The 15,509-nt window shown below is 42.4% G+C and overlaps 1 protein-coding gene and 1 long non-coding RNA gene across 5 annotated transcripts in view; one reads left to right on the plus strand and one right to left on the minus strand.

Annotated features, from left to right (window-relative positions):
• The window catches only part of LOC307224082, a 95,771-nt gene that overhangs the window by 48,777 nt on the left and 31,485 nt on the right, over positions 1-15,509 (minus strand). The gene's annotated exons all lie outside the window — the stretch shown is intronic.
• Positions 1-15,509, plus strand: part of LOC307224076 (uncharacterized protein) — a 132,754-nt gene that overhangs the window by 21,079 nt on the left and 96,166 nt on the right. The gene's annotated exons all lie outside the window — the stretch shown is intronic.

The following is a 15,509-nucleotide window of genomic DNA, read 5'->3' on the forward strand; positions in this document are numbered from 1 at the left end:
CCTTTCTTTATATCTAACACATAAGCAGCACACCTGCCATTAGGCTGGGCAGTATGAAAGATTAAACAATATGGATGGAAGCCTTTTTGTCACATATCCAATTGGCAAAGGAGGAAATGTTAAGTAATAGCAGCCAGCCACATCAGTAAATGTACAAGTAATGGGTGTCTTAGATGGGTCTCCCCATGCGTATTTGTTTGAACTTTGGTGGTATGGACTACTACATGACTGCAACTGAATCAGCTCTGTAGGACCGAGCTGTTAAATGGAGTTGGGTAGCCCACATCCGCCAGCAAGATGTCTGCAAAATATTATTTGGTTCTTCTTTCGGCTGCCAAATCTGGATTTTTCTTTCCCACTTTTGCACATGCCTAGTACAAGAGGCATAATTTTTTAAAAAATACAATTTGCAGATGATGATTTCCTCATTGGAAGTATACCACCAACCATTTTCTGCTTTGAAAGAACATTTGTGCTTCCAGAGCCTGTTTCCTTCCCAAAGGGTGTTCATGGTTTATTTGTAAATATTTATTCTTGGCTAGAAACTTGCCATTCAGACTCCCAGAAAAAACACACACAACGTGTTTCTTTTTATTGTTCACTGATGGCCACGCAGTGGTATGGCTGAGATTCCAAATGCATAAAAATCAGGAAATTAAAAGTTATGGTTCATGCAGGAAGCTAATCTAGTCCTCTTAGACTTGTATAGCTCTTTCTATTATTGCACTGACCTTACTTAATGGGTTCTGTAATTTTTAATTTCCTTACTTTGGCACTTTTATAGTCTCCGCTAGCACTGCATTAATATGTTTTCCTACCCTTAATTTCCTTGAGTAACTGTTTTAGTGAATTAGACCCAGATCTACAAAAACACATGGAACTAAATCCAGTCCATGTTTTGCAGTTATATTTTGCCATACAACTGTCCAACCTTTCCACTGTTGGGAGACCAGGTTAAGGACAGAGACAGATGCCTTTTACAAAGTCAGATCATTGGTCCTCTAGTTCAGTATTGCCTACACTGACTGACAGTAACTCTCCAGGCTTTTTGGCAATAAATTTCCCCAGTGCTACACCAAAAGACACCAGGTATTGAACCTGAGGCCTTCTGCACGCTAGGCACATGCTATACCATTGAACTAAGGTAAAGGGACCCCTGACCATTAGGTCCAGTCGTGGCCGACTCTGGGGTTGTGGCGCTCATCTCGCTTTATTGGCCGAGGGAGCTGGCGTATAGCTTCCAGGTCATGTGGCCAGCATGACTAAGCCGCTTCTGGCGAACCAGAGCAGCGCACGGAAATGCCGTTTACCTTCCCGCCGGAGTGGTACCTATTTATCTACTTGCACTTTGACGTGCTTTCAAACTGCTAGGTTGGCAGGAGCAGGGACCGAGCAATGGGAGCTCACCCCGTTGTGGGGATTCAAACCGCCGACCTGCTGATTGGCAAGTCCTAGGCTCTGTGGTTTAACCCACAGCGCCACCTGCGCCCCTACAGTATAGTTATTCCCTTAAAAAGAATTATTTATATAGTATTTGCCTACGTATAGGAAGGATCATTAATATGTAGACTGACTGAACCTGTATCTATGCATGTGTAAATTTAGTTTCTCCATAGCAACAGCTGATACCTTTGTATAAATAAACTACAAATACCACCAAACATTTGCTTGTTTATTTTGAGTGTTACAATAATTAATGGGTGCAGCTCTGCTTTTAAACCATTGCACAATTCCCTGCTTAGGAATACCCTTTGGAGTTCAAAACATATTATGTTTTCTTATGTACATGCACCATCATGTTATATTGACAGGTTCATCAATGATAATTTCAGATACTTTAGAAGAGTTTATTCAATGATGCTTTTAAACTCTTTCCCCCTCACCTACTTTTTTCATATGGTTCGGTTTATTGTTAAGGCGAGAGTTTGCTTGTTTCCTTCATCTTTTACAGGTTTGCTGCAAAATAAATAGCTTGAATAAAGTGGAACCTAAAAACAAACTCATCCTCATCTGTTCTCACAGTTTTGCTGGAATTCTACTCCTCTCCCCAACTAACTTTTAAAAGGACTTCAAAGTCCATGCGTTTAAAAAGTAGCAGAGGAATTATACTGCTAGGAAAGGACTTTGGGTAAATAATACTGTTCTATTTTATTAAGGAATTTTTGTTTCTCCAATGATTTCTTACCTCACTAGCAAATAAAGTATGTTTTTTTCTTTTTTAACGGAAAGGATTTCCCTAGGGAAAAATGTACAAGCCTGTTGCAATCTCTTGGAGGAGCAGAGGGGCTGGTATGGAATGATACAAGGAGGAACTGTGCTGTCAGCAACAGGAAGTGGGTGAAAAATGAGTGATGCCCCCGGGGAGTTGAATGCAAAGCAGATGGCTCTAATTGTGAGTCACACTGTGACAACTGATGAGAAAAAAATCTGCTCTCTTGACACTTGCAGATACCAGAAATACCGGAGAACGCATTCCAGGGCTTCTTGAAGACTTCCCTATCAGGGGGAGAGCAGGGTTCCCTTGTTTCCATCACCAAGCAGCCCATAAAACTGGAATTGATAAGCTTCCTCAGGCAGCCAAACATTCTAATACACAGATAAGCTATTTATGTCCACCGAGGCACGGAAGAAATAAGAGACAAGAGGTGCAAAGGGGACGGCAGCCTCCATTGATTTAGATGCTGATCCTTTCAATTGCAACCTACTTTAGGATAAGAAGGGGAAAGGAACATCCTGCTTTGTGAGCCCTGGTGGATTGAGAAAGCTCTCCTTCTTCTTTTGGAATGCATTAAACAGCATCAGTTTGATATATTTCATTTATAGCCGGATACAGGGCTGTGGATTTATGGTTTTTTGTAAAAAGAAAAGAAAAGTGGAAATACAATAAATCAAGGTCAGGAACCATGTAGCAGTTTGTAGCTAATTTTAAAAGCATCAGACATATATTGGGACAAATTCTTCCCTAGTGTAAATCCATGTACTCAGGTTCTTATCTTCCAGATGTCACTGGCCAGGGCTTCCAATTATTTTTGTTTCTTTAGTCATCTTCGACAGGCCTCTTGGCTTCTCTAACCAGCCCTCCCTTCCTCTTTTAGGTACTCTTTTCGCCTGTGTATTAGTTGCAACTTTAGTGCCAGAAAACAGTAAGCAAGCTTGAATTTTGTATTTGCTCTTTGCCTTTTGTGAAGCACTTTGGAGGCCTTTTTTGGCCAAATGGCAGCATAGAAATCAGTTGTTGTTGTTGTCATCTGCCTGTCTTGAAAGACAATGGAGTGCACCTCTGAGGTGAAGACAAACCACTGTAGTATCAGTGCATGCTGTCACTACAGAAACCAGAAACTCACAAGTTCTGTCTCTTGCATTGTTTTTGCCGCATTAACAGCATCAAAGTGACCTCTCCAGAGCATAAGCCTGGGCAGTGTGTATGGAGGACCTGGGCTGCCCAGACATCCAGACATCCATCTTGTTCCAAAGGAAAATAGAGCAATACATTTGGCACCAACTTGGCTGCTGGAATATAAGATAGCCATCCTCCAGAGCTTCACTGGGAACAAAGCAGTTCTGGTTTGGGGGTCATTGTGATCTTTGGAACTTGCAGGAAAAACTCAGCCACAATCCATTGGGTATATAAAGGATAAGGTGGTAACCTGGTCCTGAGCTGTAAGGGACTCCTATGTTACTACCGACACCTTAGCCCTGAAACAGATAGGCAACCAGTGCAAATTCAGTAATATATGCTGGTGGTAGTTTATCCCCACAAGTGACTTAGCTGCTGCATTCTGCCTCTGGACTGACCCCAAGGGTAGCCCTACAAAGGGAGCTAAGAGTGCTTTGATACAAAGATCTAACCGTTATCCTTCTTCCCATTCATTGTGAGAATACTACACACGTGTATGTCTGCATGGCAATGTCATATTCACATCACACATTTAAAACACCCTTTAAAACACCACACATCTAAAACATCACTTGTAACAGTTGTGGAGAATGTTGGGAAGTGCAGCTTGTTAAAGGTGTTGGAAATTGTATCTGAGGTCAGAACCTTAACTATACCCAGTCAGATGGGCAGGGTATAAATAAAATAAATTCTTCTTCTTTTTCTTCTTCTTTGGATAGTTTGGACGAAGCGGTGGAAGGCAAGTTGAGGAGAGAAAGAATTCAAGATTGTATCTTTCTGATCAGGAGCTAGAATATTCCAAGGCCAAGACTGTTGATAGATTCCTTATAAAAATGAGCTTGTTAGTGAAAGGAAAACCAACTGTGAAAATTGTGTTAAACAGTTCCACAAATGAGTGTGGAAACGCACCAGGAAGATGACTTTTTTCCTTTCGTGGAACTTAAACTGACTCCTAAACATTCCTGAAGGTTAAGGGTAGTGATGATCAAGAAAGCAAATACTTCATGCAAGGGTAAACCCTCTAATTGTGTTTGTGTTGATCAACTGCCAGAAACCCATTTCAGGATGACCGCAGTCATGGCTGTGATCTCACTATTCCTTTTGACATTATTGTGCAAATGTGTGGTGTGTTTTTGTGGTAGTGGAGAAGTTTAGAAAGTGGAGCTGTGAAAAACATCCAGGAAAGAGAATCATGTTATATTTTTCATTGCTTGCTTTGGATGGAAGCCTGTTGAAGATTACATAACATAAGAAAACACGCAGTGGCCCATTCATGAATACTGAATCTAATCGCCTGGGTATGTGTGTCAAATATGACTTTTTATAGAAAGAATTGTGGTGGGGGATTTTTATATGTGAAAAAGTGCATGCTGTAGCAGGAAAAAAATCAATTGGGGGTGTGGTGTATACTCAGGATAACTTAGTAAGGTAAAGGTACCCCTGCCCGTACGGGCCAGTCGTGTCTGACTCTGGGGTTGTGCACCCATCTCATTTAAGAGGCCGGGGGCCAGCGCTGTCCGGAGACACTTCCGGGTCTCGTGGCCAGCATGATGAAGCTGCTCTGGCGAACCGGCACCAGAGCAGCACACGGAAACGCCGTTTACCTTCCCGCTATAAAGCGGTACCTATTTATCTACTTGCACTTAGGGGTGCTTTCAAACTGCTAGGTGGGCAGGAGCTGGGACCGAAAGACGGGAGCTTTTTCTGTAAAAGCTTTCACTACCTGGGAAATGCATGCAGGGTTTCTGTTCATAGGGACTGCTTACGACAGGGTCACCAGCACGATGCTGGAACTTAAGGGCTAATTCTGCTATCAGTAAATAAAGGTAAAGGTACAGTGAGGGGGAAAAGTATTTGATCCTCTGCTAAATTTGCCTGTTCACCCTCTGACAAAACCCCCTCTGGGGGTTTTCCTGTTGTTATTCTGTCTCTCACAGCTACAATAAACCTACCATTAAAATTATGGACTGGTCATTTCTTCGTCAGAGGGCAAACGGGCAAATTTAGCAGGGGATCAAATGCTTTTCCCCCTCACTGTAAAGGTAAAGGTAAAGGATCCCTGACAGTTAAGTCCAGTCACAGACGACTCTGGGGTTGCGGCGCTCATCTCGCTTTACAGGCTGAGGGTGCCAGCGTTTGTCTGCAGACAGGTTTTCCAGGTCATGTGGCCAGCATGACTAAGCTGCTTCTGGTGCAACAGAACACTTTGACAGAAGCCAGAGCACATGGAAATGCCATTTACCTCCCTGTCAGAGCGGTACCTATTTATCTACTTGCACTTTGACGTGCTTTCGAACTGCTAGGTTGGCAGGAGCAGGGACCGAGCAACGGGAGCTCACCCCGTCACTGGGATTCGAACCGCCGACCTTCCAATAGGCAAGCCCAAGAGACTCAGTGGTTTAGACCACAGCGCCACCTAATCAGTAAATACACAAACCTAAATTCCCATCCCTTGCTCATTTCATAATGGGTACAGAAATGATCATTGGTCTTGGGGATGTGAAGAAAAACGTCCCAGGCTTGTAAATTTTGCAGTCTGTATGAAGTTCTCAAGCAGCAGAGCACACTCAGGTTTGAATTTACAAGCCTTGGGAGAAGGTCTTTCATTTTAACTCCTCTTTAAATAAATAAATAAATAAATCACACTGTCTGAAGAACAGCCTCCTGGCTCAGTGTGCATTGGGACATTTTGGGATTTTGCAAGACTCCATAATGCTTGCTGGCCTTCTTTCAAAGTTAAGATGTTAAATACCTTGCTTTGGATTTTTCTGTGAGTTGTACATTGAATGACTGGATATCCCTGTCAAAATACTCCTCATTCCACAGGTTAATTAGCGACAGCTCCAATTAAAACCCTTGCAATGGCATTTTGGAAACTGGTTCATTAAGATCATCTCCTGCAACAGGGGAGGTCAGCTGCAGTGCTAGTCTCTGCCCTGTACTAATTTTCCAGCTTCCCACAGGCAAGCTTTTGCAATGTTAGAGTATCTTGCCAAATCTTCTCTATTTAGGGTAATAACATCGTTACCCTTTACCTCCCATTTGTGTCTCTGTGTTTAATGTTTTTAAGTTCATCCTGGAGCAAAGAAAAGTATGTGCGCATGCTCCATTATTTCTTTTCTAAACTTCTGTCTCTTCTCCCACAGAAGCCAGATTTTGCTTTCCCTTCTGTGTCTAGAAACAAAAGTTTTGTACTACACATATTCTAATCTAAGTTTGACCATCTAATTTGTTTTATTTTTCTTTGCTGCTCTTTAGAGAAACTGGTGGGAAAGGTAAAGCTTTGAATCCCCAGATGCTATCAGCCTGAAGAATTCAAAAGCTAAAGCTCAGCTTGGCCCTCGCTTTGGGGCCCCATCTGCACATTTAAAGCATTACCATGCCACTTTAAACTGTCATGGCTCCTCCCAAAGAATACAGGGAAGTTTAGCTTGCTAAGGGTACAGAGAATTGTTAGGAGACCCCTATTGCCCACACAGAGCAGTTTAACACAATAAGCTCGGTCTAAGATCAAGGCCACTGTCCAAGATCCTAACAAGGAAACCGAAACGGCACAGGAGTTATGGAGCTATTCCAACAAGTTTCCTTGCCTACCTGCCAAGCTTTTAAGCAGAGATAGAGAATGCCCATATACTTGTGAAAATTCCCATCTATGTGAGAATTCCTGGTCTGAAGGCAAGCACTCCTCCTTAGGGAAATGAGTATCTTCTTTACTGTTGAGGCACAACCTCTCCATGGAAGACATACCTCCCCATGCCACTGTGCCCTCCTCATCCTCCATAGTCTTTAACAGCCTCCTTTTCTCTGGAACTCCTGCCTCATCAGTAGACCTGAGTGCATTCAGTGGCAGAGGCAGGCAGCGTTGTCAAATGGGTTCTGCTCCATTGTCTCATCCCTCTTCCTCCCCGTTTAGAGTCCTCTTCCTCAGGTCCCTCACACTTTTGGTCTGAATCCAAGTATTCAGAGGGAATCATGACACATGCTAAGGTACTGTGTGGTGAAGAGAGGGTTAGTCAATCAGACCACTACAGCTTAGCAGCTAGAAGTGCCTAGGCTAGGAGAGGGACCACCCCAGGAGCCTCACAGATCCCCAGGACTCTTCAGTCAGGAAGCTGATGACATAGGGGCTCCTCTGCAGACCACTAAGATGCATGTGAAGATTAAAAGTGTCACCAGTCTGATGCTTTAAGCCAGGCTGGGGTTATCCAATCAAGGCACGTAGCAATCCAAGCTCTGGCTTTGATACCAGGAAACTCACATGGAGGAAGCGGGAAAGTTGGCTCTTAATCTAACAATGACATTGGAGATCAATTAAATTTATTAATAAAGTGGTGGCCTTAGATCAATCCAGTTTCTTTGTCACAGGTCGTAATTCTGAGATATTTGGGGGAAGGGAATTAAGTGTGCTTGCAAGTTCAATATTATGCATGTATTTATTTTCCTGGGAAGATCTTGATGACTATTATCTGGTTCTGCTTTCTTCATGCTTTGATTTCCTATAACATCTAACATGAACAACTTCTGTGCAATCGATAACTCTCCTTCAAAGCAATGAATCATAAGCCACTAGTTCCTGTTATTGTCTTGATCCTGCATGCCATCCTAATTGGTAATTTTCAAATATGCGCTGCATTCCAGTAAAACAGTTTTTTCGTGTGTGGTTTTTTTTAAAAAAAAATAATGGGAGAAACTACAGCCATTAAAACAATGAACTAGCAGTAATTGCTTAAGCTCCACATTAAACCACCTTAATGGCTTTGAGTAACCCACTCTTCTTTCTTTTCCTGACGTATCCTTTAAGGGGGGGGGGCAGTAGGACAATATTTTGACACTTGAACAAATCTATCCCCCTCCCCCCAAGTAATGTGGTTAACTGTCTCAAATTTTAGCCAGTGGAAATTTTCCTCCCATAAAAGAATCTCCACGAAGCTTCCAAAGCCAGTTACTTCATCCCCACAGCTGGCTGGATGGGAGACTTTCGCGTGTCTAACTATTTTCCGCGTATGTCAGCCATTAAATCCCCATCTCCCCTCACCCCAGCCAAAGTTTAGGAGCAGGTGCTAGCCTTTTGCTTCCTTTCTGTTTCATCTGTGGGGAATAGGCTGGAGAAAGCTGACTAATTAGAAAATTCTACAGGGAAATTAATTCAGCAAGCAGCTGTGGAACAGCATGTCATTATAACGTGCTATCTCTGTCTTTCAGCAGGGTCCTGCTTTCCTTGACAAGTAGCTAGTCCCCTAGACATATGACATGATGCAATGTGGCCGTAACTGAATCGCATGCTCTTCTTTGCATGAAAAGGGAACTCCACATATTTTAATGGGCAGGGGCAGAGGGCAATCAGAAGCTGAAGAAGCGTAAACAGTAGCTGGTCTCTGCAATAATGTAAGAATATTTTCTTTCAGTAAAAAGCACTCACAAAATCCAGGAGCACACTAATTGGTCAAGCTGCTGTGTTGCTTCTTGGTGCAGGCCAAGTAATATAGGGACATCTTAGGAGGTGACATATGGATTGCTGGGGCAAATGATGAAGAAGGAATTCATAGCTGCCAGTCCTGGAGTGTAGGCAGCTGGGAGCAGAGCCACCACGATGTTTTTCTGCCTGAGGCAAGAAGGCACCATTACCCCCACCCCCCATTCTATGTAAAAAATATGACTGGGATTGTGGTTGAATCAACACTGTTTCAATATTGGGAATGGGACAGCATGCCCCACCATGCATGAGGCTGGGCAGCAGGCTAATGCCAAGGTTGCAGGTTCAATCCCCACATGGGACAGCTGCATATTCCTGCATTCCTGCAGGGGGTTGGACTAGATGATCCTCAGGGTCCCTTCCAGCTCTTTGATTCCATGAAATAATTTAGGAGATGCAATCAGACTGCAAGACAAACAAACTGAAACAGGATGCTGGAAAGATGCACACCAGAGCATCTGATTTTGGACAAACACTGTGCAAAATAGGCTTTAGGCAAAAAATTTGATGTGCTGAGAATCCGAGACCTGGGAGAAGAGTTGGTGGAAGAGGACTGGAAGAAATTTAAAGACTATTTACAGAAACAGTGTAAAATTTATGAATGTTAAAATGATGTTGGATTAAAAATAAGTGGTATTAGTGATAGTTAGAAAGAGTATGCAAAAATGAATTTATGGATGAAAATATTGGAGTTGTGATATGTTAAGCTATAAAGTTAAAGATGATAAATGGAAAGAGGGTAAGGATTTGCTGATTTGATTATGTAAATGGGAATACAAAAAGGGGAGGTGTGAGGAGGTCAAGGAAATAAGGATATGAGCTTCAAAGTTAGAAAAAGAATAATGGATTTTTTCTTTCTTTTTCTATTTTTATCTATTTTTTTGTTTTGTGTATTTTTCTGTTTTGTGTTTTTTCTTCTTTGATGTAATTTGTTAAAAATTCTAATAAATATTTATTGGGGGGGGGGAAGAAAATTTGATGTGCTGTTGTAAAAAATGATCTGCTGTTGTAAAGAATCATCTACTGGAAAATGTCCATATCTGGAGGACTGGGTGGGAAACGCAGAGATTTTTAATAGTAGCTTTAATAGCAGTTTAATAGCAGTCCTGCTTGACACTTGTGGAATTGGGTGGAACTTCTTATTTTCTGATTCCCTGTTGGTTGGATGGGTATAGACAGAACCAGCCTGCACCTAAAAGGGCTCTTTGGATGGCAGACATCCATTGAACAGAGAAACAAAATCTGTGACTTCTGCCAATTAAAATGTAATTTTAATTTTCAGTTGTTTCCCAAGATGTGAATAATTAAATCCAGTAATAAATAGTCATCTCAAAGTGTAGCTGATAGAATGCTGCAACTCTGTCCCTTTTAAAAGCACAATTCTACAACATCTTTAATCTCAATAACTATGAAATATTTTCTCATGCCCTTTCATGGATCTCTCAAATGCCAGAATAATAAGAACATGCAGAATGAGATGTAATAAACCACTAGGGATGTGTTGACTTTTTCAACCTGGTGGTTTTATTATTTAGGTCAGATCCCAGCCTTCTGACAATAAGTGTTTAAGAAAGTTGCAGTCAACAGTAAGTGTGCAGACCTTTAATTCAAAGTTGGGGGGTTGGGGAATAGTTTGGTTAACTAATTCAACTTGTTGCAACAGCAGGATTCTTCAAGTTTTAATTACAAGTGCCTAAAATGTCCACTCCATAAGTACCAAATACATGACCATGGACAACTCTGTGTTGATGATTGCGCTCTCACTACAGTAATTTAAAATGTATAGCACTAATAGCATGCTTGATGTTCTACTGAATACCAAAAACTCTATCCTATGGGCTTACAAGGTACAGTGGACAGGTAAGAGATAATTGATTTCCTGTGTGTAAAGGAGATGGGGTTAAGTACAGTTAGAGATGGTAAGTCATACATTTATCTTGTCTATGACAGCTCTGACTGCCCAAATAACACATTTGCAAGGAGAATTTATAATTGTCCATGGGTACAACTTATATCCCTTGCATGTGCTTTTTCAGCTGTTGTGATTTGAAGTGGTTGTACATCTGAAGGCTAAATAAAAAAACCATTCTCCCTATATGCATCAAATGACCTCATTTCCCATGTGCTGCAGAATTCTGAGCAAAGCTAAATGCATAGAAGACAGACCAATAGATCAGCTCTGCAACGATCAGGTACGGCAGGATCCTGTGTGGATTTGAAACTACTCTTCCATGTGAGCAATGACCCCACCTCAAGTGGTAGGGCTGCGTCATGTATCTGGAAAACCTACTAACATAAATCACTTCTGGTCTGAGAAAAAAGACTAGTAAAATCATACACTAGGCATATTTTTGTAGAAAAGTGAACTTGAGCAGGATGGAAGAAGAATCCCAGACATGGGTTTAGCTGTGGTTTATGTTAGCATATAATTTATAAAAGTTAGTAATAAACATGCCTCACTGAGATTGGCAAAAATTAAAGTCAGGGAAACACCACAACTGACTGAGCTACTTGCTTATATGAAGCAGACAGATTGGCAGGCCTCATACTTCAGGTTCTTTCAGACTACCCAAAATAATGTTATATAACTCAAACCAAAATGTTCAAAGCTGATACAGACACACACACACACACACACACACACACACACAGGCTTCCAAAAATAGACTTTGCATGCCTAGATAGTTAAAGAATGTTAACTTTTTTGTTAACTGCTTTGCACCCCAACAGTTTTTGCCTGGCTGGAATGTATACTTGATATTCCTTGTCCTGATGGATATAGATTTCTAAATGTAGTTGGCCAAGCAAAGTTAAAAAATCAGAGTCTGAAAGCAGGGATGAAAACCAGATTGGCAAAGGTTCCAAAGAGGTCAACATGCTCCTGAATGTTCACGTCCACTGTTATTCAAAAACCTATCCACAAAATAAAGAGACCGAAGACAGAGCAGTACCTGGATGGAAAGCAGAGACAATGTTTTGCAGAAATTGAGAAAATCTTCGACATTTGCAAAATCATTGGGATAAAGCAGCTTTCATGTCCTGGCAGGTCACAGCTTTAGTACTCAATAAATAGTTTTCTGGCTACGTTTGTGATAAGCAACACACCAGTGCCATCTTAGTTGTGTGGTCCATGTGGCACTTTGGTCTGGAGGAGAGTTCAGACTGCCCATTGATAGTTATACTGAGGCCTCTTCGACATTATCCAATATGTGGAGCATAATCACACGCTCCCAAGTTCCTCTCATTCATATGTGAAGTGAGCCCCCATGCATAGTCCTCTTGAATCAAACCAAAGACCGATCTAGTCCACTTTCTTGTTCTCACAAAGCTAGCCAGAAGCCTATGGGAAGCCTGCAAGCAGGTCACAAAATCAAAAGCACTTTCTCCACTTGAGTTCCTTCCCCTGCAACTGGTATTTGGAGCCATGCAGCCTCTGGTACTGGGAATGGTACACAGACATGATGGTTAGTAGCCATGAATCTATAAGTCTACATGTGAAAGGCTCTCTCCATGAAATCAGGGGCCTGCTTTCTCAGAGCAAGAGCTCTTTGTGTGTACAACTGTCCTCTTTCAGACGTTATCATGAATGCATGGGAGTTGGGAGCATGTGATTGGGCTCCCCCTGTATCATGTTTTGGAGAACATCTGAAGAGGTTCTACTACCCTTATATTGCTCATTCCACATCTCTCTTTCCTAAAAACTGGGCTTCTCCTCACCAACACATTAGCAAATCATTAATGGTCACCCAGGGATGTGGGTAGCGGTGTGGGTTAAACCACAGAGCCTAGGACTTGCTGATCAGAAGATTGGCAGTTTGAATCCCCGTGACGGGGTGAACTCCCGTTGCTCGGTCCCTGCTCCTGCCAACCTAGCAGTTCGAAAGCACATCAAAGTGCAAGTAGATAAATAGGTACCGCTCCGGTTGGAAGGTAAACGGCGTTTCCATGCGCTGCTCTGGTTCGCCAGAAGCAGCTTAGTCATGCTGGCCACATGACCCGGAAGCTGTACGCCTGCTCCCTTGGCTAATAAAGCGAGATGAGTGCCGCAACCCCAGAGTCGGCCTTGACTGGACCTAATGGTCAGGGGTCCCTTTACCTTTTTAATGGTCACCCAGTAATGTCTACATTGTAACTCTGAGAAACAAGCCTTTCATGCTTTATAGAGCTTAATGTGGTAACCCCCATTACCTATTTTTTGAAGACTTTTTCTTTTGTTTGCTGCTGTCAAGTAGACAGAGATAGCAAAGCTTTAGGGACATTACTGAGATTTCTCTTTGCTTCTTGCCTTGAAGAGTCTGGAGTACACTCTGTACCAGCAATCTTCCTGACATCCTTTACTGTTTTCCTTCCTGGAGCTGATCTGATATTTTAAAAGCTGGCCCCAATCAAAGTTTCCACTTCAAATTTAAAATAGATAGCTTTATAAATGCAAGGAAGCTGAGGCTGCCAAGAGTCACTTGCCGTCTTTTCTGAGCTGAATGTACTTGAGCATTGTTGCGTCTTAGTAACCTTGCAGCTGCTCGCTCTGCTGTTTTCTCCTCTTGGTTGGTTTGGATTCTAGGGGGTATTTCCACCCACAAGGAGAGGAGCAAAACATGCACAGCACATTCTGACCATTTTGCCATCACTCTGCCTTATGGCATGCACATGGGAAATTGTTCGTGTCTCCTTTCTTGTGGCAACACAAGTAGTACATATTCCTGCTCGTTCTGAGCATACCTCCAAACATTCAAGGGGAAGAGGGTAAAACCTGCCATTTCAAACACAAAGCTTATTTTAGGCCAGGGCACAGCCGCTGAACCTGTTCCCAAAGTTTAGCTCTGGTAATGAATGTCAAAGTTGATTTCCCTGCACAGTGAATCACCACAACCAGCAGTTTAAAGGATCTGAGGGTTACAAGCCAAATCACCCTCAAGTAGCTTCTAATGAAGCTTCTCCAGTATACAGGGAAAGATACACACAAATGCAGCCAACACATAAACCTAACACCTCCCCATCCAGCCTATCTAGTCCTATCCTCTTCTGCCATACAGATAGAGGCAAGAAGTTAATCATTCAAATTCCAGTACAAACTGACCTGATCACCATCTCCTGGACAAATTAAATACCCACAGAATTTCTCACTTTCCCCAATTCTTCCAACACAGTTCCTGCATCAAAACTGTACTGGAATAGTTATAAATGCATATCTTGAGAGAAAATAATTTAGAAATGCATATTGTGACAGAAAAGAGGTTCAGAAAAGTGTGTTTAAATAGACACATGTTTAAATGCAATGCAAGGGATTTCTGCATGGTGGGGTTGATGTTGCCAGCCTACATGTCGTATTTGCAGACATCTTTGTAATGCAGAGTTGGTCTGCCAATGGGCCTGGTGCCTGAAGCCAGCTCCCTGTAGACTATGCCCTTGGTGATCCTCCTATCTTCCATTCTGTGGACATGCCCAAGCCAGCATGGGTGTCGCTGAGACAGAAGTGTGAATTTGCTGGGAATGTGAGCTTGGGAGAGCCCATCTTTGTTTCAGTCTCTTGCGATGTCCAAATCTTCCTGATGCAGTGCATGTGGAAAATGCTAATGCTTCACTTCTGGCAGTTCTAAGTTGCATCTATAGTAGCGACCAGAGGAGGAATGACTGCTGGGAGGAGCACAGAGAGCAGAAACACCATAGTGCATCTGCAGCAGCACAACAGGACACCTTCATCTGCCCCAGCTGCAACGAAACATGTCTGTCTCATTTTGGTCTCTGGCAGGTGCTGTAACCTTCCAACAGTTTGACTTCACCCCAAAAGGTGCATCGCTCCATTGTCTCCCAAGACAGATAGGTGCCAACATGTTAAATGCAATGTTTGTTTGGTTTTTTAATGCAGATGATTGGAAATGGAATGGAATGGGCTCATGGATGACCACTGGCGGGAAATACAAGTGGGCAAGAGTCTTGCGGCACTCATATTCTCTTTGTGGGCTTCCCATAAGCTTCTGGCTGCCTACTCTGAGAACAGAATACTGGAACTAGATGTGCCTTTGGTTTGACCCAGTAGCGTTCTTCTTATGTAGCTTACTAGGTATAATGGATATGCCCTGTAGCATCCAACTCTGACCACAAGAAAGTTCCCCAGAAATGAAATATGAACATAAGCCTTGGTAGACCTTTTCTGGAAAGATCTCCTTTCTATTTTAAAAGCTATGGGCATTTTGTAGGTTCTCCCTACAACTTCCCATCTAAGCAGGAAAATTGCATTCACATCTGGTTAGTGCAGCTTTCATGTGGAATTGGAAGCATGCTTCTCAACATGTGGTCTGGATGAACATCCGGCTTTCTCTTTGATTTACGATTCTGTTTAGGAAACCTCTGAGCTTTATAATCACAAACCCAGAAATGAAAATATAAGAAAACAAGGATTGACATGAGGTAACATTCCTTGAGCTGTTGCACGAGACATTTAGGACCAAACAGGATGTTACATGCAAACATGTGTGACAAACCCTTAGTGACCCTAAGGAAAAGCAGTTTGGGGAGGTGGTGATGTGAAGTGGAGATACAGAACAATTCTTAACCCATTTTCCTGACTGTTCTCCACATCAAATCACACCCCGGGTCTGAAGCTTCTCTGGCATAGGAAGTTCCAATTATGTGTTTATA

Source organism: Podarcis cretensis, assembly GCF_951804945.1.
Source record: "Podarcis cretensis genome assembly, chromosome: 9".
Classification (NCBI taxonomy): Eukaryota; Metazoa; Chordata; class Lepidosauria; order Squamata; family Lacertidae; genus Podarcis; species Podarcis cretensis.